Source organism: Candoia aspera, chromosome 2 (genome assembly GCF_035149785.1).
Source record: "Candoia aspera isolate rCanAsp1 chromosome 2, rCanAsp1.hap2, whole genome shotgun sequence".
Lineage (NCBI taxonomy): Eukaryota > Metazoa > Chordata > Lepidosauria > Squamata > Boidae > Candoia > Candoia aspera.
In genome coordinates this window covers 207,787,947-207,814,647 of record NC_086154.1, presented here as the reverse complement: position 1 = coordinate 207,814,647, position 26,701 = coordinate 207,787,947, and the positions used below count along the sequence as shown (strand labels likewise).

The 26,701-nt window shown below is 37.1% G+C and overlaps 1 protein-coding gene across 2 annotated transcripts in view; it reads left to right on the top strand.

Annotated features, from left to right (window-relative positions):
• The window catches only part of CDC42SE2 (CDC42 small effector 2), a 75,319-nt gene that overhangs the window by 4,404 nt on the left and 44,214 nt on the right, over positions 1-26,701 (top strand). Inside the window, exon 2 of one of the 2 annotated variants that reach the window (XM_063296721.1) lies at positions 12,096-12,199. The exons of the other annotated variant lie outside the window; for it this stretch is intronic. The gene's annotated coding sequence lies outside the window, so the exon portion shown is untranslated. The remainder of the gene's footprint in view (positions 1-12,095; positions 12,200-26,701) is intronic. 2 annotated transcript variants of the gene reach the window in all.

The following is a 26,701-nucleotide window of genomic DNA, read 5'->3' as shown; positions in this document are numbered from 1 at the left end:
TAATTTCAAGGCTCATACAATATACACATGTGTTAATTACCAATGATTTGATTCAGCATGTTAATTTCTCAATTTGGAAATAAGTAAACACACACACACACTCACACACACCTATCTTCCTACCTGTATCTTAGTGGCAAAAACATTTTATGTTTTAAAAAAATCTTTACAAATCCCTCGGTGTTTATTCAGAAGTGAATTCTACTGTGTGCAGTTGTGCTTTTTAATTTGTCCATTCAGAATTGTGGCCATAAAGCTCTGTTGTAGTTAATCATCACTGTCACTTTTCCTCTGATTTGCTCCTTAGACTATTTCTAGTTTCACAAATTCTCCATAACAGAATTTAGATGCTGCTGTCCAGATCCTGCATGAGTTGCCTCAAGGAAATAGGGTAGAAGATACATATAGGTCGTGCTTATGTGGAGAGTAAGCTTGTTTTCTATCCTTCTGTGCAATGTATTTTTGGAGTGCAACAACCTTGTCAATATTGATTGAAAATGAGTACAGAACAGCTAATTCACAGCATAACATATAGGACAACAGAACTTGGGCAAATAAACAGTGATTTCTTCTGGAAAATTACAGAAGCAGCTCCGGTTCTTCTTCTAGGAAGACAATTGATATCCTCTGGAAACAACTGAAATCTTGAACATGGAAATCCTGGTCCATTTCTAGGAAATGGCTTTGACAGCTTTATAAAGATTACAAGCAATGTAAGGGTCAGAATTACTCAAATGCCCCCCAACAGATTGTTTTCTGTTGTGAAGCATGTTAGTGAAATTACTGCATGGGTCTTAGAGCCAAAGAACAATTGCTTATCCCTGTATTATACTTTCCACATGTACTGCTGTAACTATCTGGGAATCCCAGGGTGGTTTTGTTTTTTTTCATTTTCAGGCTGAAACCCTGTGCCATGCTAAAGTGCAGTAAGATATATCAACACATCTGTGGTTGGATTTAAAATTCTGAAAATATGTAGCCTGTAACCTTCATTAGGACGTATGTAAGCAAAAGATGGGGTCTTGTCATGACAGAAAGTCAGCAGAATATATTTTCAGCATTTTGTCATATTTCTTGCCTGATACAAGGGAAGAAAAGCTCTTTAACCTCAACAGAGAGAGAAAAGCAGACTAAACAATCAACAGAAAAACAGGAAGTGGACTCAAAATTATTATTTTTTTAGTCTTTGCAAAGTGTTATGCCTTTTAGCTGCTAGTTTTATAGATAATTTATTTGATAACACTGCAGTGAACATAGTTTGTGGAACTATTACACTACTTAACGTTTTTGAAAATAAATGCCCTGTTAAGTCCAGGAATTGTGTAATGGAAAATGGATTGTGTAGTTCAATCAATTAACTCTGTCTTGTACTTAAAAGGCCAGTTGAGATAGAGGTTACTAATTATCACTCTTTATAGCATTTAGTTTTTTTAAAAAAAGATGTGAGTTTTGCTCCCTCCTTGTTTTCATTCTTTCCTCTCTTGGTTTGTTGTTAGAATGCATACCCAATTGTTTGGAAACTAGATCAGTAATGTGACATCATTTATTTATATTAGGATTTTAAACAAGATCTGTAATAAAGTTTCAAGTAATTATGGCCTGCTTTTTAATAAAATGATTTATGATTAGAAATGAGGTATGAAGTTGAGACTTTACCGAGCGGTCATTAAGAAAGAGAAATAATGTATCACTTCTGTTTAAGTCTTCCCAGTAATTATTTTTGGTAGCCTATTCACTTTTAGTTATCACTTTTTTCTTTCCACAGTACTTATTCTGAATTTGTTTCAACTAATCATGTGACAGTAAAGCAAAGTAGTTTCTCTTTTGATCTACCATGTCAGTCGATTTTCAGGATTATTGCTAAAGGTACATTCAAGCTGTCTTAGAAAATCTTTAAATTTTTTTAGATTTCTATTCAGTTCTATTCTATTTGATTCTTCACCAGATGTGTGTATCTAGACAACTTGTGAAATAACCCAGAATGGATGGATATAGAGAGATAGATGCATGCTAATTTTTATCTAGTGCTGTATACCTTGTTTTTTAGCCCGAAAGTCTACCAGAAAAATAAAACCAGATGGTCCCTGCCTACAGCCTTATAATCTAAAAAAATACAATACAGAAGGGAAAAGGAAAAAAGGGGAAGGGACAACCAAAGCAAGATTAATAAAAAGGAGACTAATTCTTAATTCTTCATGATTCTTTACTAGAAAATTGTGATGGAAATGGGGGTGTACCGGAAGACTTAGGAGATACTGTCATCTCCCGGAGCAGACAGTCCTGTTTTTCATCACAGAGCAGTTGATTATGAAGAGACAAAGATGCTCAGCCAAACCCAACACCTGCAGCAAGCAGAGATAATAGCATCTCATTGTCTGCTGCCTCTCTTCCTTAGAAAGCTTTTGGTTCTGATGGCCTCTGTGAGAAATGAATGGATGTGCTGCATCTGTTCGTAGAGCTGTAGAATAATTGGCAGTAGAAGGCGAGGGCTTCAAGGGCTTGTCTATCTACCACATCTTTAGTGGCTTTTTTGTCAAAATAAAGTTGAGCTTCATTCCTGGTGACTCTGTTGCCATTGGCATGTTCTGGTTTTTTTTTTCCTCCCCAACTTTCAAAACTAACCTAGTGCTCTTGGATTTTCTAGTGGTCTCTCATCGAATTATTTAACCAAGTACAACCTGCTTAGTTTTTTCCAAGATCAGGAAAAGTTAGTCAAGTACTCCAGTTGTCTGGGATTTTTGCTGGAAAATATGGTGTCATTTACAAATGGCTGGTATGTTCAAATGAATTGTAACTAGGGTGATCTAGAACAGCCTTTCTCAGCTTTTTGACCCTGGAGGAACCCTTGAAATATTTTTCAGGCCTCAGGGAATCCCTATACATTCAGGCTCAAATATAGGCCAGAAGTTACAAAATTATTATATTTGTTTCATGTGTAGGCCTGTATGTATGCATTAACAGTGTTCTTAAATTAAAAATAAAGAATGAAACCTCTTTATTGTGAAGTTGCCCGAATTTGAAATAATTTTTTAGATAAATTGTGATCTCCCAGGGAACCCCCAGTGACCTCTTGCAGAACCCTAGGGTTCCACAGAACCCTGGTTGAGAAACCCTGATCTGGAAGGACACTCCCTTTGTCTTCAAGGCATGAATGGGCAATTATCTTTTTTTAAGGCAGTTGCTGCTCTGTAGGTTCCTGATAATCTACTGTATTTGCTACATGATGAAATGGCATTTGTCAGTGCATTGTGTTGTAATTGCAGAAGTAGAAGGGGTTTGAAAGGCTGTGTGTGATCTATTTGGGTTTATAAGGCAAGGTATAGATATAATGCTATGATTGAGGGAGAAGTGGGGGGTCTTGCAGGTTGTTTCAGTTACCTTTAAAACAAAAAAAAATGTTGATAAATTCATGTACTACTATGCAGGACTGTAGATTTTAAAACAAAAGGACTTTGTTGTTATTTAAGACTCTCTTAAAAATTGGGCTTAAAAACACTGATAAATATTAAAACAGGACATTATGAATTTCCAGTCTTCCAACTCCTTCTCTTGTCCCAGGTCAAAGATGAAGACTGAGGAAAAATGTCACAAAACTAATTTTATAGCTTAAAAGATTATTTAACCTGCACGTTACACTGCAGCTACAGTAGAGCACGTAAAATTCAGTAGAATACAGAAACTGCGATCACAAAAACAAAGTCCTAAAATACACTCCAAAACAGAACTGTACCATATTCTCATGACCTGCATGTGATTGGACAGTTTTCTCCTTCCTCTCATCTAGATGACTTAAAACAGCTGCCACATGGTTTATTGAAGGTTATGGTTTCATCTGCCTACAACTCCACCTCCCACTAATCAATGAAATAAACATAAAAGGTTAATGCCTTCCCTGAAAAGGCAATAGCCAATAGAGAAAGCTCCCAAGTCCTGCCCTCTGTATAAGGAGGAACTCCTACATTTGACTTTTCCTTAAGGAGAAGTATGGGGTTTGCCTGTTGCTTGTTGATACAGCGTTTTATCTGTTTATCCCCTACAATATATGTCAAACATCTGTCCTCGCACCCAGAACCTAATGTTACTGAGTGAATAGCCCAGATGACCTGGATTGTAGGCATGATAACATGAACTCTTTTGTGTGTGTCAAAACAAGATGTGCTAGTATGTTTGCTTTTACTCCCATGTGCAATCCAAAGCATTGCCTTCAGATACAATAGCCCTAATAACTGTAGCATTGACTGATCTCAGGAAGAGAAGGTCTTCAAATCAGTTTTAACTCCTGGCAGCTACCTGGTTACATCCATGCAGTTTTCTGGGCAGCATTTTCAAAAGTGGTTTGTTATTTGCTGAGCAGGAATGACTGATCCAAGGTCACCAGCTGGCTTTGTTCCTAAGGCAAGGCTAGAACTCACAGTCTCCTGGTTTCTAGTCTGGCTCCTTTAACCACTACACCAAACTGGCTTTCAACATTAGCTGTATTCTAGGTAGTTTCTCCAGAGGCCTATGTTTTTTTCCCACTGCTTAGAGCTCAAGTTGAATCTAGCAATTAATCTCTTGAAAGGGCAGTTGCACTGGATAGTGCACTGAGTGCAATTTAGCACTTTTATTAGAAAGTGTGCAGGGTTTCTTACTGCCTTTTGTGGTATTATATAAGTCATCTTCTGGGACCTTAAATTAATTTTTCCAGACTGTCATATGATTCTCCTTCAACTTGTTCTTTCTAATCTTTTCAACTATTCATAAACAGACTATCATTCAGGGCACCCTTGTGCATTCCTACCTGCTAGGAGTATGTGCATTGTATGACTTCTGTACTGTTTGTTTGATGGAATAATGTTTTTGATTTGACACTTCCTAGATTCAAAGGACATCAGTATACCATTAGTTGCCAGTTATGACCTTTTGCTAATTTTTGTTACAGTTTTCTTCATCTCAGAAATGGGACACTGGCATTTGCACACTATGGCGTTTGTGAAGGTCCATAAGCTCTACATATAATGAATCAAATTGTTGGGTCAGCCAGTCCCCTTATTTCCTATAGGTGGGAGACAGGCAAACATGGGACCCTGATATATTGGGCATTGGAGAGGTGGTTACTTAGTCTGAAGTTCAAGAACCAGCCAATTTCCTCAGGGTTTCAGCTCATTCCTTGAGAGAAGCCACAGTTTATGTGACCTAGGGATCCAGTATTTTTCTGGAAGATATCTGTGGGATGGTCTTTGGACTTACCCTTTTCCAGTACTTGTCAAAACAAGATGTGCTAGTATGTTTGCTTTTACTCCCATGTGCAATCCAAAGCATTGCCTTCAGATACAATAGCCCTAATAACTGTAGCATTGACTGATCTCAGGAAGAGAAGGTCATCACTACAAATGTTTCAGAACAGCAGTTGCTGAATAGATGCTCCATACGCACCAGCTTTCAAATATGGAAGCAGCAGTGAAAATTAAACAACAATTTGTTGAAAGGGTAACTGATAAGGGATGGCTTTGATCCGTATTAATTTTGGTCACATTGGCTGTCTTTTGAATATTATAGATGACTTACGAATAATTTGTGCAAGTTCTGTATATATTTTACACTTAGTGTTCTGGCAGATACATCATTTTAGGACCCTTCAACTTTCTCTGCTGATTTGATTCAGTCTACCCGAGTTTATCTGTTTACCCCTTTTTCTGTCTCTGTGCATCTAACGAAGCAAGCTCTTGTCCTACAAAAGCTCTGGTCACGCTAAACTGAGAAGCCTCTACAGTACACTGATATTTCTAGCTGTGTTGTTGACACTGGCTACTATGAACTAATATTATTTTTCTGGAGGGGTACCTTAGACCTCAGAATTACCACTTATTATTTGTTCTGAATGTCATTGCATGTATCTTCCCAACAGAGTAATTGCAGTAGTACTTTAAGACACAAGTAGGAGCAAAATATTTATTTCTCTGCAGCTATTTTGGAGCAGAACAATCACTTACTTGTTTAAAACATGATCCAAAGACAGCAAGTCATTTGTTTGCTGAATATCTGAAGGTCACACATGGCTTCCAAACATACTAAAGCATTATATGGGTATGTACTTAAAATATTTTTTCTTTGAGGACAAATTTATTTTCTCTCATGCTTCCTCCCAGATTCAGTTTTTGTAGGAAACCAAATAGGTGAAGCTAAAATCTTCAGAAAGAAAGTAGGTGGTGATATGCATGTGACATAGGTTAAGATTCTACTGCATCGCATCCATTTTAATATAAATATTTATATAAATAATTTATATTTAATATAAATGTGCATGGTGGCCTATATCAAACAAGATAATGAAACAACTTCCCAGATGTCCACTGATACTTTAGAAACTGCTGTATTAGAACAATGTTGTCATAGGGTCATTGAGTTTTAAAAGTTTGAACCAGTGCTGTGTTTGTAGCTATTTAGTTTGTACAGCCCTGATATTTAGTCAGAAAAAAGCTACTTTGTTCATAAGGACTGTTGAAGGTGTTACATCTATGACTAGTATATCTATTTGTTGTACAACTTTTTATTGTTTTTGTGACAAAGGATAAAACATTTGACCCATAAGCTTTTGTTCTCTGCTGATAATATGACAGTGCTATTTACTAGGATATGAGTCTTATTGTATAGCAGTGCATTTGATTTCTGTTCCCTGAGTGCATTTATCCCCATTAAATTCTATTCTGTTGCTTCCAGTGTGTTTCTCTAATCTATCAAGACCATTTTTAGTTTCATTTTTGTCTTTCAGACAGAGTATTAGATGTCTCACCCAATTGTTATCATCCACAGATTTCCTAAGCATTGCCACCACCCCATCATGCAAGCCACTAATACAAATGTTGATAAATAGAAACCCCAGGACTGAACCTTACGGTACTCCCATTGTCAACCCACTCCTGTTTGATGAGCAATCATTGATCAGAACTCTTTGAATATTATTTTCAAGCTATCTGTAGGTAGGCTGCCCTCAGCTGCTACACAATCCAGGGAAAAATGAATTTGGTTGGAGGTGCAGGCAGGAGCCGGAGTCACATCCATATGGGCTCTGAAACACCTGTTTTTCCTTTGAATCTGAAATGCTGTACAGCTGTACCAAGTGTCTACTAAGTTGTCATTTCATCCAACCTATAATTAAATTTCTTAATAGCCAGAACATTATGGACTACTTTGTCAGATGCTTTGCTTAAATCATGACATACTTACTGCATTTCTATAGTCTAGAAACTCATTTCATAAAGGAGTTATGAAATAGGTCTGGCAAGATTTGAAAAATGTATGCTGATTTCTGATAATTATTGCACTGTTTTCAATTTATTTAATTTTTTATAACCTGCTCTAGAATCTTCCCAGATATCAGTGTCAAAATGACTTGTCTGAATTTCCTGAGATCCTTTTCTCCATACCTTTGGAAATTAGGGACAACTTTTGTCTTCTGTTCATCTGATACTTCACCAGTTCTGCAGGATTTTTCAAAAATGTTGAATAGAGGTCCAGCCAGGCCATCATCAAATTCACAGGGTGAAATTCATCTAGAACCAGAGATTTAAACTTATCCAAAGGAAGTAGATATTTATTTATCAAGTTTTTGCCTGTCTTAAGCTTTAGCGCTTCCCTTTCATTCTGGTCTTCATAATGGCTTAACTGAACTCATATCCTCCTGCTGGAGGAGACTGAGCCAAGATAATACTTAGGTAACTATGTCTTAAGTATACTTAATGGACAGATACTAAAATAACCTAATTTTGTCGTGTTCTATGTCACATTTTAAAAAGTGGATTCTATAATGCTTTCATGGCTGAACTTGGATTACTAAATGTGAAAGTGTATAACTTCCACAAAAACTTGTGCTTGTGCCTTCTCATCTCTCTTTGGGAGAGAGAGCACAATATACAAAACTGAGTCTTCTTTTTGCAGATTTCTGACTTCCCATATGTTAACTCAGTTCAAAATAAGAAAAAAAAAAACCCAGTGATTTTGCTGTTTTGATTTATGAACTCAGATTTAATCCAGAATTTCTAGCACTCCTGAAACAATAAAGTACAAATCTACTGAAATGAAACTCAATCTTACTTTGATCAACTTCAATCTAGAGTTTCATGCTATTATATGCATCACCTTACTAATTATTTTTATTTTATTTTTAAAAATTTGTATAATGTCTTTCAAAACTGTGATTACTGGTTGCCTCTTATTATTGACAGCACAGACTATTGGTTGGTCTTCTGGAAAGCCTGGAAAGCAGAATCCTGGAAGGGGGGCAGACTTAGCTTACCCCTCCCTCAGTCCTGCTTAAAATTGCCAGCAGCAGAAGCCAGTGATCTGCAAGAGTTCACTGAGAGCAAGATCTGTTGTTTTCCCCTCTTTCCCACCAACACTGAGCAGAATTGTTAAGAATATTCTCTCTGTGTACTGGAGAAAAAACAATTATAGTATATACAGGAATAAGTATATGATGTATGTGTGCACCAGAGTAAGAGTATAGGTGTTTGTGTGCTTGTGTGCATGTGTGTGAATGGGCATTTGTTTAACTCCTAAGCTGAGAATTGTTGCAGCCTTGGGGGCTGAAAAATAGCCACTTACCCAATTTAAAATAAACATGAAATGCAGTTTAAACAATCCAAATCACACAGTAGAATAGAGAGAAATGAATTTAGGTTAAGTGTGAAGATAATCTGAGAACTGCTATTAAAGCACTGTAGTTTCCTTTAACAAAGGAATATCATGATCATGAGTGCATTTACTAGAATTTTATTAGAAGGGATGCTGGGGCAATTAATAGGATGAATATATGCATTTTGTATTTTTTCTGTGAGTCACTGTGTTTACAAAGGCATAGAGTGCAACCATTTTAAAGCCTAATGATTGGTAGAAAGTTACAGTAATAATATTAGGATTTGAGGGCCAATTTGATGGCTAGACCCACTAATCTCCTGCACTTAACCTTCTACTAGGTCCCCTCCCTCAAATGTTGCTACCTGATGGGGCCTTGGAGGTGCGCCTTCTCAGTGGCTGTCCCAGCCCTTTGGAACAGTCTCCTACCTGAGATCTGAGGGATCCCTAGCCTTCTGGAGGGTTATGAAGACCTGGCTCTTCCCCCAAACATTGGGCTAGGATGGGGGTTGAGCTCCAAGTATAATTGGTCTGGCACCTGGTGGGAAGGGTAGTTTTGTTTTAAACCATGTTTTGTATGGATTGTTGTGAGCTGCCTAGAGTCATCATATAAGATAGGTGGCCATATAAGTCCAATCAATCAATCGAGTGAGTGATGGGGCCTGTGTCTCCTGAGGTCCTAATTTAAAGACACAGTCTTGTTGCCTACTTCTGGGGTGTCTAACTTTCAGAATTCTTGAGAAAAGTCTGGATTTTTTGCATATGACTTGTTTCAGTTTCTGAAATGCTTTCTTGTGTTCCTCAGTCTTTGGCATTTCCAACACTTGCCTTCTTGCACTTGCAACTGCTTCTCTGCTTCCCATGTCTATACAAAAGGGGTCACCACCACACAAGATATAAATGTAATAATAAATATTTGAAATGAAGTATATTTCATTTGATTGTGGTGAAATAAGCAGGATGTTTTAATGTTTTAATGATTGATGTTTCTGAATAAAAAAAGTCTGCATGCTCTTCAGTTTTTACAATAAAAACAGCCAGGTAACTAAAAGTTACATTTAAAAATGTAGAACTGGGTATTTAGGATGTAAGAGTGTGTTCTCTTGTGCATGTCTGTGAAGGAGTAATTGAGCATAGTGAATTATATTGACCATCAACAAAACTTCTTTTGAACTATGTCTTTTTGGACAGGGGTTTTCAAAAATTTTCAGGCCATGGAACCTGATGGTTTAAAAAAACAAAAAATCATAGATCCCTTGATCAAGAGGCAAAGCTCTAGTTATTAAAAATTGGCTGAGTTCTAGTGAACCTTCCTTTTTTCCTTAGTTTTTCATGGAACCCCATCCAGTTTGGGACACAGTTTGAAAAAGTCTATTTTAGAACAGCCTTCCCTGAGCTTCTGCTTTTTAGATGTGATGGATGGTATATCCTGTCAACTCTAGCCAGCATGGGAAAAAGTTAAACTGCACATTCATTTATTTATTAGTTAGATTTGCATCCTGCTTTTTCTTCCAAAAGCCAAGGCAGCGTTAATTGGGATCTCTCTTCATGTTATCCCTGGAACAGCAACCCTGCAGACAACAACAAACAGATGTTTTCATCACAGGTACATAATTAAGAAAGCTTTTCAGATAGAGATCCAATTAATTCTGAAAATGACAGTGTTAAAAAATAATTGTAAAATATTTAGAATTGTATATGCATATTGCAGAAAATGTGACTTTGGGCCAGTCACTCTCTCTCAGCCCACGATGTCTGGCTCAGGCAACTAGCTGGTCAGTTAGGCTGAGAAAAAGTGGCTGGTCCAGAATCATCCAGTGAATTCCCTTGGCCAAGGGGTGATTTGAACCTGGGTCTCCCCAGTCAGACACATTAACCACCATGTCATACAAGCATATGTAGAGTATATGAACATATTGTTATTGTTATTTTAGAATAGCAAAGAAGCTCTTTTTTTTCAGGCCCTATTTATTTTTACTTATTTGTTAAATTCATACTTGCCTGACACTCAGACGTTTAAGATCATATATTTACTACTGAACAATCCTATGAGTTAGTTTAGATTGAGAAAGAGGGATTGGCCAAATTACCATTTGATGAGTTTCTGTGATTGAGTGTGAACTTGGCCCTGTGCCTTTCTAGTCATAGTCCAAGATCCTGACTTTCCCTAGTCTCATTTTTTGCATTTTCTTTTTCTTCCTAACTTTTTTCCCACAAGTGCAGGGTCCACTTTTTTCAGATCAACCAAATGTTGATCCGTTGGTTGCGAAAGAAAAGACCTGACCAGCTTGTTGCCCGAGCCAGATGTCGTGGGCTGAGAGTGACTGGCCCAAAGTCACATTTTCTGCAATACGCATATAAAATTCAAAATATTTTACAATTATTTTTAACACTGTCATTTTCAGAATTAATTGAATCCCTATCTGAAAAGCTTTCTTATTATGTACCTGTGATGAAAACATTTGTTTGTCCTTGTCTGCAGCATGCCTCCTTTAATAAATCCTCACTTCAAAAATATAAGACCCATTATCTGAGCTCCTGTTCTTTTTTCCCCCTGAGAATTAATGTGTACTAGTTACTATGGGCAGCGTTATCTCATGCTTTGCAGATTATAGGTTCTAGAGGTAGTGATCTGTTTGGGCAATGAAAGCATGTGTAAGTGCTTGATTTATTAAATACCACACAATCCTCCTGCTGAGTGATGAGACTGCTCAGCTAACATTTGCAGTGTTTGCCAAAACTTTTTTCAAATTGACATTTAAAACTTAGAAGCTTTTATGGTGTCAGACTCTCTAGGAGAGCTCCCAGTTTTTACTAAATATCCATAGAATGTTTGCCCCAGCTACAGTTTTCCAGTCTGAACATGTACAGAATCTGTGATTCTGTCGCACAAAAGAGATTATTTTGGCCAGGGGTATTTAATTTATTCAGGCACAGAGTTACACATGAATACTATCAAGCTATTCTAATACTGGGGTCTTTCCCCATAATCCCTGTATAATGATTTGATGCTTGTGTTCAAGGCCAATCAAATATTTTTTGCTGTATGTGCTGCATGAATGTAGAAGTGCACCTGGCCCCTTGCAGTGTTACAGGAGATGATAAAACTCATGACAGAACATAAATAATTAATAGTTAATAATTAATAATTAATAAAAATAAACCAGATAACTTACTTAAATATTGCTGACTAATACTTCAGATGTAAATACCAGAAGGTGCTGTGTTTGTTAATGATTTGATTTTATCTATTTATTTCAAGTGTTTCTATCCTGTGTTTCATCTGGAAAGGCTGAACAGAGAGCTACCATTCTCATATTTAAAATCTAAAAAGGCAAGACATAAAGAAAAATAGGATTGGGGAGGAAAAGGAAAACCCAGGCTCAAATTCTTGATGCTACATGGTTCTCATTGTGGTTTGATGTAATGCTACTGAAATGCTATGATACTGCTGGTTACTGCTGGTCTTTTTTCACGACTAGCTGGTGCAAAGCAATGCATGGAGTAGAGGAGAACAATACCACTGGTCTCAGATGATGCAGTTCCTGAATGACCTTTGTAGGAAAAGCAAATCCTGATGAAATAGGTATACAGTATGAGCAGGATGTATGGTAACTCTCCTTTTTCTTTCTCACTCCGATGCAGTCTGACCAAGTGGCTGCTGAACTTTCTTTCCAGTAAGGCAGGGATCCTCAACCTTGGCAACTCTAAGCTGTGAGGACTTCAACTCCCAGAATTCCCCAGCCAGCTAAGCTGGCTGGGGAATTCTGGGAGTTGAAGTCCTCACAGCTTAGAGTTGCCAAGATTGAAGAACCCTATAGTAAGGTATCAGTCTTATACTATAGCCTTATTTTTATTTCATAAAGTGACTTAACATCAGTAAGCAAGCACAGAGAGAAAATGGAAAAGCCCACCTTTTTACCACTCCAATCTTTGTTATTGGATTAAAAGACACTTAATCTGAAGTGAGTTGTGAAAGCAGTAGGATTACTAAATCATGTAGGGTTCTTTTGCGATTTCTGTCATGCAGAGTATTCAGATTTATTAGTTTTAATCAGCTCTCCATAAAGTCTCTGGATTGGGATCTGACTTTCATACCCAGTCTTAAGAAAAGTGTAATTCTTACAACGGGCAAATTATTTTGTTCAGTTACATAGATTTGCAAAAGTATGCGCCAGAGTTAATTGGTTTTGTTTCATTCTTTTAAATTTTCAGATTTAGTCTTACTGTTTATAATAATTAGGTTTTTATTCTGTTCCATAATTTGCTTTGTTGAGAAAGAGCATATTTTCATCTTTTGCAGGCCTTTGCATATTAAAGTTGTAATGAAGTGTGTGAGTCATTACATTTTATGGAGGATGGTTATAGTGACAAAAGGGTGGATGAAAAGCAGGAACAGTCTACTGCAGCCATCCAGTCTGATTCAATAACTCAATGTTTCTCAACCTCAGCCACTTTAAAATGTGTGGACTTCAACTCCCAGAATTGCCCAGCCAGCATGGGGAATTCTGGCTGGGAAATTTTGGGAGTTGAAGTCCACACATCTTAAAGTGGCTGAGGTTGAGAAACACTACAATAACTAGTAGCCTCCTTCAGTCGCTCATGCAAGATGCTAGCCTGAGAGACCATTACTCCTAGTAAGGGAATTCATTATGAGTGCAAGGGCATCCTGGAATGGAATGAGGCACTGAAGCCTGAAACAGGGCCATTAGAAAGGAAGCATGAATGCAGTTTGCTCTGTAATAATCACTCTGGATTATTCGCTCAGTTTTTTTTCCCAAGATGCTTAAAATGGTAGCTACTGGCCACAAAATGATAGCCGTACCACCCTGCCACTGTGGATTTTCTATGAGTACTGGAGTACAAGGCCCTTACTGGATTCAATCCTCACCTATGTATCACAGCTTTCCATATTGCGTTCCTTTATTGAAAGTAAATCATGAGCAATGTAAACTAGGTATTTATTCAGGATTCAGTGGCTTGTTGCAATGTTGGTCATCTTTTAACGAAACATCTAATTATTCTCATCTGTTTTTGAACCTAAGAAAATAAAATTACCCCCTGCCTTCAGTTCTTTGTTTCCCATTGTAATTCACTGAACATGCTGATTGACATTATCTATCTTCTAATTTTGAAAATTAATGCAGATTTGCTACTTTCCAGTTTTACTTTCTAATTATTCTGTACTTCTAATTATTCTGTACTTTCAGTTAAGAAAGTGATGTAATCTGCATATCACAAATGGTTAATGTTTCAGCTTCCAGTTTTGATTCCATCCCTTCAAATCCTGTCATTTTATAATATATTTCTATGTAGGTTTAAACAGAAATGGAAACAGTATGCATCCTTCTCTCACTGTTTCTTGTCCTGAACCAGTATGCTTCAAATTCAATTCTTCCATTAGGTTCTTGTTTGGTGTTAAAGATTCTTCAGAAGAATAGCCAGGTGTTCTGGCATATCCAGTAGCATTCCCATATATTTCATATTCCGACATGATCTACTGTACATAATTGATCACATAGTCAAATAAAGCAAAGGTAAACCTCCTTATATTCTCTTGCTTTCTCCATTAATCATTTTATGTTAGCAATATATTATGTTCCTTTGACTCTTTTGACATCTGTCTACATTTGGCATTTCTCTTTCCAAGTATGGCTCCATTCTTCTATGTAACATATTAAACATAACTGTATGTGAGGAATTAGGTTGGGTCTTTTTAATATAGATATATTCACCCATCTTTTCCAGCCACACAGCCTTTTTGCGTATTTGTTGACGTACAACCATGAGCACATTAATTGCCTCTTTGGCACTTTTAAGGAGGTCGGTGTGTCTGTCATCTGTGCCTGGTATTTTCCTGTTTGATCCCTGAATTCAACTTACTCAGCATGTCTGTCACTCTCAACATTCTCTACTAGCTTCCTAAGGTGCTTGTTCAGGTGTTACCAAGTATTTTATATTCCTGTCCTTTCTAAACATTCCAATCCTAAAATAAAATCTAGAGGCGTGAATAGTGTCCCTTGTTCTGAAGTTACTACAGGTAGTCCTTGCTTACTGACCATTTGTTCAGCAACCGCTTGAAGTTATGATGGTGCTGAAAAAATAACTTTATGGCTCATTTACGACCTTCGTAGCATCCCTCAGTCATGTGGTTGCCATTACAGTCAGTACGCATTGTCCTGTGCTTCACCTGTGGTTTTTCCTTTCCCTGTTGCAGAGTAGAGAGATTGGAGAGAGGCATTGCAAGAAAGTAAGTTGTTTGCTCTTCTACACATCAAAAGCAATGCGATCGCACAGCAGCCTGGGGCTGGGAGCCATGGGTGCACTACGCAAATAGCTTACAGAACTCTCTTGAAATCTCTTTCTCTCTGATCTCTCATCTTCGAGGGGGGGAGGAAAAGAGCAAGCAATTTCTTTAGGCAGTCTCTCCTTTGCCTGACCCTTTCCCCCTCCCTCCCAGGGCAGAGAGATTGAAGAGAAGAGATTTCAAGAGAGTAAGCATCGAGAGCAATGCAATCATGCCAACAACAGGAAAGGTTCACTGGGAGCTTATAACACCATGTTACTTAACTGCAGCTTGCTTTTTTTCCTGCAATGAATGTACTTTACAGTTACTTTGAGTTCTTTATCCTATTTAAGAATACTTGGCTAATCCATTCTTTTTCACGCTCCCATTTTTGTTATATTTAAATCGAAATATTTATTCATATATGAATATAAATATAAACATATTTATATATTTTAAAATATAAATTTTAAATAATTTTAAATGAAATATTTAAAAATATACTGTAAATATTTTTACTATAATAAAAATCGCACGAGCATTTTAGTAGTTTGATAAAGGAATAAAAACATGGAGTAATGGAAAAAACTAGGATATGTGTTTTTTTAGTCTAGAGCCCTGCCTAAAAGACAGTGAGACATATACCTCAGTGAAACTCTAGCAGGTATCAGCTGAGCCACAAAAGCATCTGAAGACAGAGCAGATTATTACATTGTTGGGGGGAAAAACCCTTTATTTTATTTTATTTTATTTATTTTATAGACTTGTATGGCAGCCCATCTCAGAGCACAACTCTTATAAAACAATGAGAGAACTTGATAGCTGGTGTATAATGTATTTTAAATAAATAAAATAAAAATAATCATTGCATACCAGTGAATGTAAATATAAATAGTATTTGTGGTAATATTCCACTTTAAAATTAGGTGGAAAATGTTTTAAAATTTATTTATTTAATTTTTACCCCGCCTTTATTATCTTTATAAATAACTCAAGGCGGCGAAGATACCAAATACTCCTTCCTCCTCCTATTTTCCCCACAACTGCCACCCTGTGAGGTGAGTTGGGCTGAGAGAGAGCAACTGGCCCAAGGTCACCCAGCCGGTTTAGTCCTGGCCTTACTTTTTTGTCTGTACAATTGTTAAATATGAGAATGTTTTTCTTCACAAAATACTGAAGTCATCGTGTCTTCTATGGAAAAGGGTCAAACTGTCCAAATACGTTTGTAAGGATTTCAGAATCAGAAATTTCATCATCTAAGTCCACATTATGTCCTAGAAAGCTACTTGGGTCTAGTTAGGTCCGCTTGGACCTCTTGATTTACTGGTGGGGATAGGAATATGCATTATTTATTGAAAATATTTAAATCTTGAGAAATTCATGTTCCCAGAATGGCTAACAAGATAGTAATCACAGTAATATATGAAGCCTAACAGCAAACTTCATTATTTTCTGTCCATGTGATGTTATTTCTAGGTTAGTGCCTGCACTTGGTAGACTTGGCATGAATAGGATTATCCTTTTCTCTTTATCTCTGTTCCATAAAGCATTGTCTCCTTTTTTTATACTTCTCTAAACTGCAGCTCAGCCTTTTATTCAAGCTCTAACTCTATTAGTCTAGCAGCTATCACAGCTTCAACCTGGCTTTAACCCTGCCTCCTCTTCCCTAGCTGGTTTCTTCAGTCTCTCACACAATACCATTTCGCTCATTTTTGTTTTCCAAAGCAGCACTTTCTGTGTTGATATATTAATGCAGTTTTTTCTGCAGTGTTTCCTCAGTGTAGGCTTTTTAGTAAAAGAGAAGAGTGCCTGATTATTACTAAACTCTGCTATATGTATCGGTTGTTTGAAGAGGAACTATTTACTTTTAACTCTGCAAATTTTTCAACTAAATAGCAAGAACAGATGGGGAAGTAAATTTATCATGGTACTGTGCTCATCAAGGCATGACAAGGAATTTAACCTTAAATAGATTGGATCTGGTTCCATGACATTCTTTCATGAATTTCTAAATAGTGTTTCAAGTATCCCTCAGGTAATGAGCCTCTCAAAAGCAGTGTGTTGGAATTATGATATGCAAATGTATTTTGTTTCTACAATAAGAACAGCCTTATTAATATTCATATATAATACAAACTAATATTGACAGAAGGTCCAGGTGCTTCATGACCTTCAGTTAATTGAATGAATTACTTTTGACAGTAATTAATTCTTCTGTTTCCCCACTAGCATTGTTATTTATAGTATCCTGCCCTACAGTGTAGAAATATATATGATTCTAGGTTTGCTGCTGCTTGCTTTCTGGAAAGGGAAAAGCAATTCAATTGTCTGTAGAACAAAACCCATTGTTCTCCTCAATATTTCTTTAAAGGGGAACTCTTCTGTGATTACTTATTTTGTGTTGAAACAAGTGTAATGTGTATAAGGGGCAAAATGTAGATGCGTAAGTGCTAAATTTGAAATGTCCTTGTATCATAAGGTGTAATATTCCAAAGAGAGTACTTTCCTTTTCTGCAAAGAGTTGAACGTCTACGATTTATGAATTGCAACTCATGTTAGTGAACATCTAAGAGGAAATAACCAATCTCTGACCGTTCTTGTGAATTTGATTTGCTGAATGTTATTTGAACAAATTCCCTAGCTGTTTCTGTGGCAGCATGCAATAAAATAAGTATAGTTTAGCTGAATATCAAGGATGAGGAGAGAACTAAAGAATTGTGATGTTTTATATAAAACTGCCATTTTTGCCTTTTTGATTGTTATCCATGTGTATTTTATTAGAAATACCTCACATATAAGTTTTTTCTTTTTCTTTTTTCCTTTTTGTTTGTTGTTGCCTTAGTAATTTAGCAAATATGGGCGTAAAGCACTATTTTGTGAAAATATTGAATAAAAAGCAGGTCTCCTCCTGCCTTAACATCCAGCTACTAAATGGAAGTCATTGTCCCAGTCAACGCATAAATGACTGCCTATGAAAAAACAAATAATAGCTCTGTTAGTTTGACAGAGAGTTTGAGAAGAACTAGGAGATCATGGGATCGAAACTGGTAGTCATAACGAAAAGTGAGGCTTCCAAACAGTTGTCAAAATTATTCACTCTGTAGCATCTTGCTCTGATGCATTTGCAAATTGACTTTAGAATCAGTTATTTGAACATGCTTCATGGACAGTCTTGCCTTCCAACTATGGATAGGCAGACTGAATTGGTTGACAATGCATACTTTACTCATGTAGAACTTTAGCCTTAGTGCTAACTCTAAAGAATGACTGCTTTTTCTTTAGCTATGATTGTTTCTTCAGTGTTGTTTGATATTTGCAAATTATGTTTAAATTATATAGAGACAGAATAGGCACTATCTGCATCACAGAGTCCTGTGGGCATAAATAATATTCTAAAAGAAAGTAGGGCTGTCCATTTTTTCTTGGCAAAAATTTAGGCACCTATCACTACTATTATTTTACATCTATAGCACATCTTCATTTGCAAAACTGTAGCACATCTTCAAGTTATGCCAGATTTTTACTTTTTTTTTACTCCCCAAATTCTCATAATGATCTTTAAAATGATTCACAGTTGTCCTCACTGCCACCATTAAAGAAACACCAAGAATACTGGGTGAGCAGAACAGCACTCCCACTAGTTACCCAATTTGGGGTGGGGGGGGCAGTATATGCAAAAAAATCAAGTATCTAGACCAGCCTTTTTCAATCTTTTGACCCTGGAGGAACCCTTGAAATATTTTTCAGGCCTTGGGAAATCCCTGCACATTCAGGCTTAAATACAGGCCAGAAGTTTCAAAATTATTCTATTTGTTTCATGTGTAGGCCTGTATATATGCATTAACAGTATTCTTAAACTGAAAATAAAGAATGAAACTTACCTCTTTAATGTGAAGTTGCCCGAATTTGAAATAATTTTTAAAATAAATTGTGATCTCCTAGGGAACCCCTAGTGACCTCTTGCAGAACGCTAGGGTTTCACGAAACCCTGGTTGAGACAGTGCCAGATCCTCATCCTTAGTTTGTGCTCTTTTTCTTCTTGGCCAATTTAAAATTAAAAACCCAACTAGTTATTGAGGCTGAGATACAAACATTTCAGCTGCCCAGTGTTAAAAGAAAGTGCAGAGAGAAAATAGTGTCTTAGCACCTAATAAAAAACATAAGAAATCAGCGGAAGGTGGGGTGAAGCAGAATTTCTTTTCAACAGGAACCTGCCCATTCCTAATGTTCAGCTGCAAAGTTATATTTGTAGCAATTCCTTTTGTACAATAGCAGAGCTGGAATTTAACCAGATTTGCTGTCCAGAGGAAGAAACAGCATGTGATCATATGGACAGAGCATCTCGACTTGCCTGTGACAATATTCTTAATGATGACTTTGATGAAATGATAGAGGCCTTTTGATTGTGAAGAAAAGCTTAAGTCCTTTTCTAGGCTAATTGGCTTTCCTTTACAAATGCTAAGAAACCATCGTATATCTGAAAAAAGGTGAAAGGTCCCCTATGCAAGCACCAAGTCATGTCTGACACTTTGGGGGGACACCAGTTTCGCAACATTTTCTTGGCAGACTATAGAGCGGGGTGGTTTGCCATGCCTTCCCCAACTGCCACCTTCCCCAGCAAGCTGGGTACTCATTTTACTGACCTCAGAAGGATGGAAGCTGAATTGACCTGAGCCAGCTACCTGAGAATCCAGCTTCTGCTGGGATCAAATTCGGGTCGTGGGGAGAGTTTTGGTTGCAATACTGCCACCTGCCATTATATCTAGGTAAAGGTAAAGGTTTCCCTTGACATTAAGTCCAGTCGTGTCCGACTCTAGGGGGCGGTGCTCATCTCCATTTCAAAGCCGAAGAGCCGGTGTTTGTCCGTAGACACTTCCGTGGTCATGTGGCCGGCATGACTACACGGAACGCCGTTACCTGCCTGCCGAAGCGGTACCTATTAATCTACTCACATTTGCATGTTTTCGAACTGCTAGGTTGGCAGGAGCTGGGACTAGCAACGGGAGCTCACCCCGTCACACGGATTCAAACCGCCGACCTTCTGATCGGCAAGCTCAGCAGCTCAGCGGTTTAACCCGCAGCGCCACCACGTCCTAGATAGGCCTAAATACCCCTGAAGCAATGAAATAAATTTCATTACATACATATCTTTAAGATTTTCTATGTCCAGGAAAGGGGCTTGGTCCAAGTTTCTAGATGTCTGCACATTTATTTAATATCTTCACTATTTAACTTCACTATTTAAATTCTTCTTGGTTGCAGCTTGGATGTAATGTGCCATGGACATAGAATGAATTTAAAGAATGTCTGTTAGATTCTATCACAAGACAACTCATGGAATACTATTCCCAAGGTGATAGCAGAATTAAAACATACAAATTCTTGAGGGAAAATGTTTAAGGAAAATAATGGATTAGAGATGTGATAAATGCAAATATATTTGTGGAGGATGGAAGGGCCATTTATTTAAAGTCTGCTTAACAGGTTAATTGATTTTTTTGTTGTTAGAGGTCCATTAGAGTGCTAATAAGATACAACCATCTGTAACAACATAATCTACTGGGATGTTCACAGCCATCTGTAGTCATGTTTTAACAGGACTGTTGCATCTACCAATCAATCAATCATTAGTTATTTATAAATTTAATAGATTGCCTGTAGCTGTGTATCTATATCAGTGCATGTTAAAATTATAAAAATAGAAATGACAAATGACTGACTGTAGAAATGTTTACATTTTAGACCTATCTATAATTTGGTGATTTAAAAAAAAAAAAAAGCAGAGCTATGATAAGAACAGATTGGATCAGATATAGATTTAGACACGTGTTGGTGGCCTTTAGCAGAAGGAAACTTCCCCATCTTTCTCTCCCTATGGGCTATACTGTGGGAAGAGAGAATCCCAAAAATCAGATGGAAGCCTCTTTTGTTACCATTAATGGAAACCTTTGAAATTTCACTAAAGTTATGATACATTACTGTAAGAGGAAGCAGAACTCTTGTCATGAGGTTGGATTCAGTCAGGACTTCTACATTTGGTGATTTGCATAATAAACAATTTCTCAGACATATTCTGAGCTTGAGGGACTGCCATATATTTTTCTACCAAGCATTTATTCCAACCAAAGTTTAATTTTGTTAGTGGCTTACTTACCTAGAACCTAATAATGTTGGTCAATTGTGATATTATTGAATGGGTATAAGGAAAAACAATAGGAATAGTGCTTTAAGATTTTCACAATCAATATGGATTTTGGAAAGGCTGCCATAGGATTTCCTAAATGACTGATCAAAGACAAGTATCTAAGAACATGCTCCATGGTTATTCCTGTGCTGTCTAAATCAGGACTTTCATGGTATTTAACTGAACTGATTAATTTGGATATTCTCCAATCTGATGGACACTAAATTGTGGTGCATTTAATGACAATTTCATGTTTTGTTTTTTCTGAAGATTTTGGAATTTCAGAATTGATGCTGAAAGAAAACAGCCATAAATATTTTTGTAGTAAAAAAGGGGCTCAGTCTGGGCTTTAAGGAGTTTTTCTGGTTATGATTTTTTTAAATCTGTTCAATCATGTCTGATTCTTGAAGACTGCCTGGATAAGTCCCTGCAGTTTTTTTGGCAAAGTTTTTCAGAAGTGGTTTGCCATTGCCTCCTTCCTAGGGCTGAGAGAGAGTGACTGGCCCAAGGTCATCCAGCTGGCATTGTGCCTAAGGCAGGACGAGAACTCTCAGTCTCCCGGTTTTTAGCCTGGTGCCTTAACCACTACACCAGAATGGCTCTCAGTTATGATTAGACAACTCAAATAGTGTTTTAAAAATACCATTTTAAAACAGTCACATAGTAAAATTCTTGCTTTCAACCAATTCGTGAAAAAAGTTATAATGTTACTGATTATAGTTTTAAGTTGTTAAAGCTGCAGGCCCTGATCTGCTGTATCAGTGAAGAAAAAATACATAATTTCTACTTCATTGGTCCTAATTTTTGTTAGTTTTCTTTCAGATTGCACACTTTCTACTCTATCTGTCCTGTAAAAATAGTCCTTTCCCTTTGCATTGTAGGCTTACCATTACAACTGAAAATTAACTGGTACTGTAAGTGGTTACAATCCCTGATGTGGTTATCTTTTCTGTTACTTTTCTGTTTTGATTTTTAACACACTTTTTCTATGGTATTCCTTGAAACCAGTTAATCATTCTGTGAAAGTCCATTTTTTTTCACTAGAACATTAATTTCTCTATTGTTCTACTTCAATTTTTAAAAAATTAATTTAATGTATGAGTTTGCCTGGTAAATTGTTTTCAAGTCTATCTATTTCTGCAAACTGTTTCAAGAGCATCTTGTGGATGAAAAACTTTGTGTCGTCATAATGTGTCTGGTTTTAAGAATAGCAATATTGACAACCACATGTTTTTATTGTACAGCTAACTCTTTTAGAAATTATTTAAATGTGCTTCGAGGTTGGGTATGCTAAGTTATTGGATTCTGAATTAAAGGACCTGAAGAACTCTTGGATCTCAGAGAACAACTTCCACAGACATACATGTGTATATAACTTTTGAAACTTGCACAGGTTGGATCAGGATTTCTCAACCTTGGCAACTTTAAGATGTGTGGACTTCAACTCCCAGAATTCCCCAGCCAGCATTCTGGGAGTCGAAGTCCACACATCTTAAAGTTGCCAAGGCTGAGAACCCCTGCCTTGGATTCTTTCCTTTCCATGGCTCTTCATATGCAAATAGGCACGACTGAGTGGCTGGAATTACTCAAGTGAGAGGGGGGCAGCAGGAGCTGTATTCTCTCTTTGAAAGTGTTCTGAGAAAAGATAATGAAGCCCTTTGTACCCCCTTGAATAAGATCTGCATTTCAGCTGGAATTGGCTGAGCAGCTGGCACCTTGGCAACAAGACCTAGCAGAAAAGAATCAGAGCAGCCTTCCAAACTGCAAGGCAGGGAATGTGGTCACAATTTGGGATGTTAGGCTTTATAGATAAGACCACCATCTTCTGAGGAGGATAGATGTTCAGGAAGGAGGGAGTTATTTGATTTGACAATTATTAGCTTCATTTAAAAAATTTATCTACTTGTAAGAGTGAAGTGGAGCCTAGTGAGTTTGCAACAGCAGGAATTGGGTTTGTATCCATGTAAAAGTTAGAAAATCCTTGTTTGATTTCAGGTATTTTGTTTTTGTTTTAATCTCTAATTTACTGGCATAATCATTTGAAGCAATTGACTAAAAATATTACATGGGGAATACGATGTGTGTCCTCAGCCATGTGATTTGCTGTTTGGATAAGCCCTGATTTAATCAGGATAATGGTGCTGATGTGAATACAATAGACTTCATTAATCACCCAGCTGTTTAGAGTGATTCGACTAGCTCCACCACAGACTTGCTGAAAAGGTGTGTGTGTGTGTGAGAGAGAGAGAGTGAATGAGTGTGTGAGAGAATAAGAATGCCATTTTTTCTTAGCAAGGGTTAAATGTTTAGTAATGAATCTCAAAAGTTTTGTGATAGACTGGCACACAGGTGGATTTGGGGGTGGGGGGAGTAATGTGGATGAAGTAGTAGGGAGTATGCCTAAACACAAATAATTATGCTGTCCTTTCTTTGAACAAGCAAGGAGTTGTGAATATGAAGGACAGATAGCCAGATTTTTTCCATCAAGGGTTGCATGGAATAATCTGTACAGGGTTGCAGTCACATCCTAATGGTGGATAGGGCTGAAGAAAATGGAGGATGGAATCACCATCCTTCTCCTCTTCCCAGTACTCCCATTTCTTCTTTTTCTGGTACCCCTTTCAGTCTTTTTTCCCCCCTTTCTCTCTGTCTCTCTTCATTATATCATATAGCAACCTGCAAGGAAGGGACCAATTACTTTAGAAATTAGGCTGAAAATTGTGTGCAAGCCTGCGACCACAGGCTACACACTATTATCTAAATCCGTGTTTCTCAACCTTGGCAAGTTTAAAATGTGTGGACTTCAACTCCCAGAATTCCCTGCCAAACGTATACTTAGACTTTGTAAAATAGTTCTTTGGAACTTAGGTAAATGGAAATTATTCATTTGGTCATTTTCCATAGCACCTGCTCAAAACAGTACAGTACTGATCAACAGTGGTCTATTAATATTCAGATTCTTCCTCTTGATGGTGAAGATTTCTTATGCAGAATAGCTTAAGGTAGTCAAATCTCCTGGTCCATCTCAATTTAAACAGAAACCTGTCTGTGAACATTGGGACAGGAGGCAGCAGTAACAGCCTTTTCCAAGACCTTTGGGACTAGAAAAATTGGGGGACATGTGTATAAATTTTTGGGTACTGGAGCTGTGAACATTGTTTGGGTTGTGTGACTCAGTCATGCTTTATCTTCTGGCACAGAGCAGCTTGTGCAAATCATTACTGTGAATTGTACATTTTGCCTTACTTGTACTTAATCTTATTTGAATATTTATTCAAACATTTCATTTTAATGAGGCTGACACCCCCTCCCCCCCAATAAAATTAGAATGTTAGTCTTAAAATTTGACCTTAGGCCAGGGAGCAAAATTTGGGAACTCAGAGAAATTCTGGATTAGATGTATTTAGTTACCAATTTCTTTTTAGGGAAATCTCTTAACAGCATTTCTGATTGATAAATTTTACTGGATATGGCAACCTCTTTTGTACTTCATTTTTCTACTGCAGCCCAAAATTGGAATAAGTTCCATTAATGAAATGGGCTGTAGATTCATAGTTAATGTATTCCAAATAACACTGTAGAAAAATTTTGTACCATTTCCAAGAGCTCGTGGTCAGTGGCATGATGGACAATACTACGGTATAATTAGTTCCTGAAAGACACAGAAGTTCAAAATCAGTGTAGTACAAGGGGAAAAAACTGAGGCAATTACTCATAAACCGGGGGAAGGGGGCTGGGGCTGTAAGTTTAGACTAAACTAGTTTGTTTCAAAGAAAGACATTTGGTACTTATGTGATGGGTAGAGTAGAATGAATTATTTGTTTAAAAAGTAACAATAAAGAAGATAAAGGATAGTCTCTTAAAGTTGCCTGTCATATATGCTGTACTGATTTGATGGAATCTCTTTTACATTCTCAAAATAGGTAATGAGTATAATCAACTTCATGAAATCAAAACATGCTTGTAATTACAGAGTTTAAATGACAGATTCCTGTAAGTCAATCAGATACCTTTGTCAGCTGCTTCTTTCTCTTATAATAAGGTTACTTTTAATTATTGTGCACTGTTTCTCTTATAATACTGTAAAGCTACCTACAATTAGTCTTCATCATACAGAAAGTCTGCACTTCACTATTCACTAGTACTGTGCCTGTCATTATTTGAAATCATATAGTATTTAATCACAGAAATGACTAAAAACAGACTTGGTCAGCATAATAGCATAATCTCTTGCTGATGAAGCGGCACCCATTTCCAGAGCACTAGGAAACTGCCTCTACCTATGGGGAAGGGAGTTAGAATTAGTTGCGGGGCCAACCCATTTGCATTCCCTTCACACAGCCTAGAAATAGGAAGGAGCATGGCAGGCAAATGGGGTAAAATGCACTGCATTTGCACTGATGAGGAAAACAAAACAACAACCTTGTTTTCCAAGGTAACCAGGAGCCACATTTTTCCCTCCAAATTAGTGAATGACTATTGGATTGCTGCAGCACTGTAAGAGAGCAATGGATATCTGCAGCAGCAAAAATGGAGTTTTCCCTGTATATAGATACAGTTTTATTTCTGAGTAAAGTAATATTTAATATGCAATGGTTCCTACCCCTCTTGTGTTAAATTAATACTAAAAGGCCAAAATCTGTATTTGAACTTAAGTATGTATCAATAACTTAAATTGAAAGTAATATTTTCTCCTCTGTTATTAATTTAGTTATATTATAACTTTGCCCCTTTAATAGGAAATAGTCTCCTCTCACCCAAATGTTAATTTCATTTTCACAGATATTTTGCAGATCACTTGTGGAAATATTTGACATATGCTAAGTCAGTGTAGGTATTCCTGTGTTGGACAGCAGTATAAAAAAATGCTTATGCAGAGGGATGCTCAAACAGAATACAGAATCACACATAAAATGCAACAGATAACTGTTCCTGAAGTGTCCCCAGTGTTTTGCATACAATGGAAATATCTTCTTACTTTCAATGTCTCAGTGGTGAGTGTTCTAGTTACATTATCTTGAATATGAGTAGGATCCTTTCCAAGATCTGGACCCCTGTACTGAATTGCAAGTCTCAGCCCAATGCAAGTAGTGAAGGATATGGGGTGTTTTAGTTCAGTAACATCTGAGGATCGTAGATTTCCTCAGCCTGCTTTTTTCATGCTTTAGTGATAACACCTGTATAGGCTTTCACATTTCTTTCAATCCAAATAAACTGTACAATAAGAAGTAAGGGAAATACCTTAAGAAGATAATAGGGTAGAAAAGTTTGGGGTTAAAAATCCAGCTCAGAAATTAATGTTTTGGTCTTCAAAGTGTTCATATAATTTAAAATGTTTATGTATTAAGCATTTTTATTTAATTGCTGGGTTGGTATCATATACTGTATTCTGCCCAAATAGTTTGCATCACTTTAGAGCCAAGATAGAGAAGAGAGGGGAAACCCATTTTTTTTAGTTTGTGCATATCACACAATCTCTTTATAGTCAGGCTTGGTGAAAGCTGAAAATGTTCACAAAGCGACAGAAATCCAAAAATAACCACATGGCTTACAAGCCCTTAAATAGTCATAGGCCTTGTTAGCTGTAAAGGAAGTTGTGTGGGAGTAACTGAGCATGA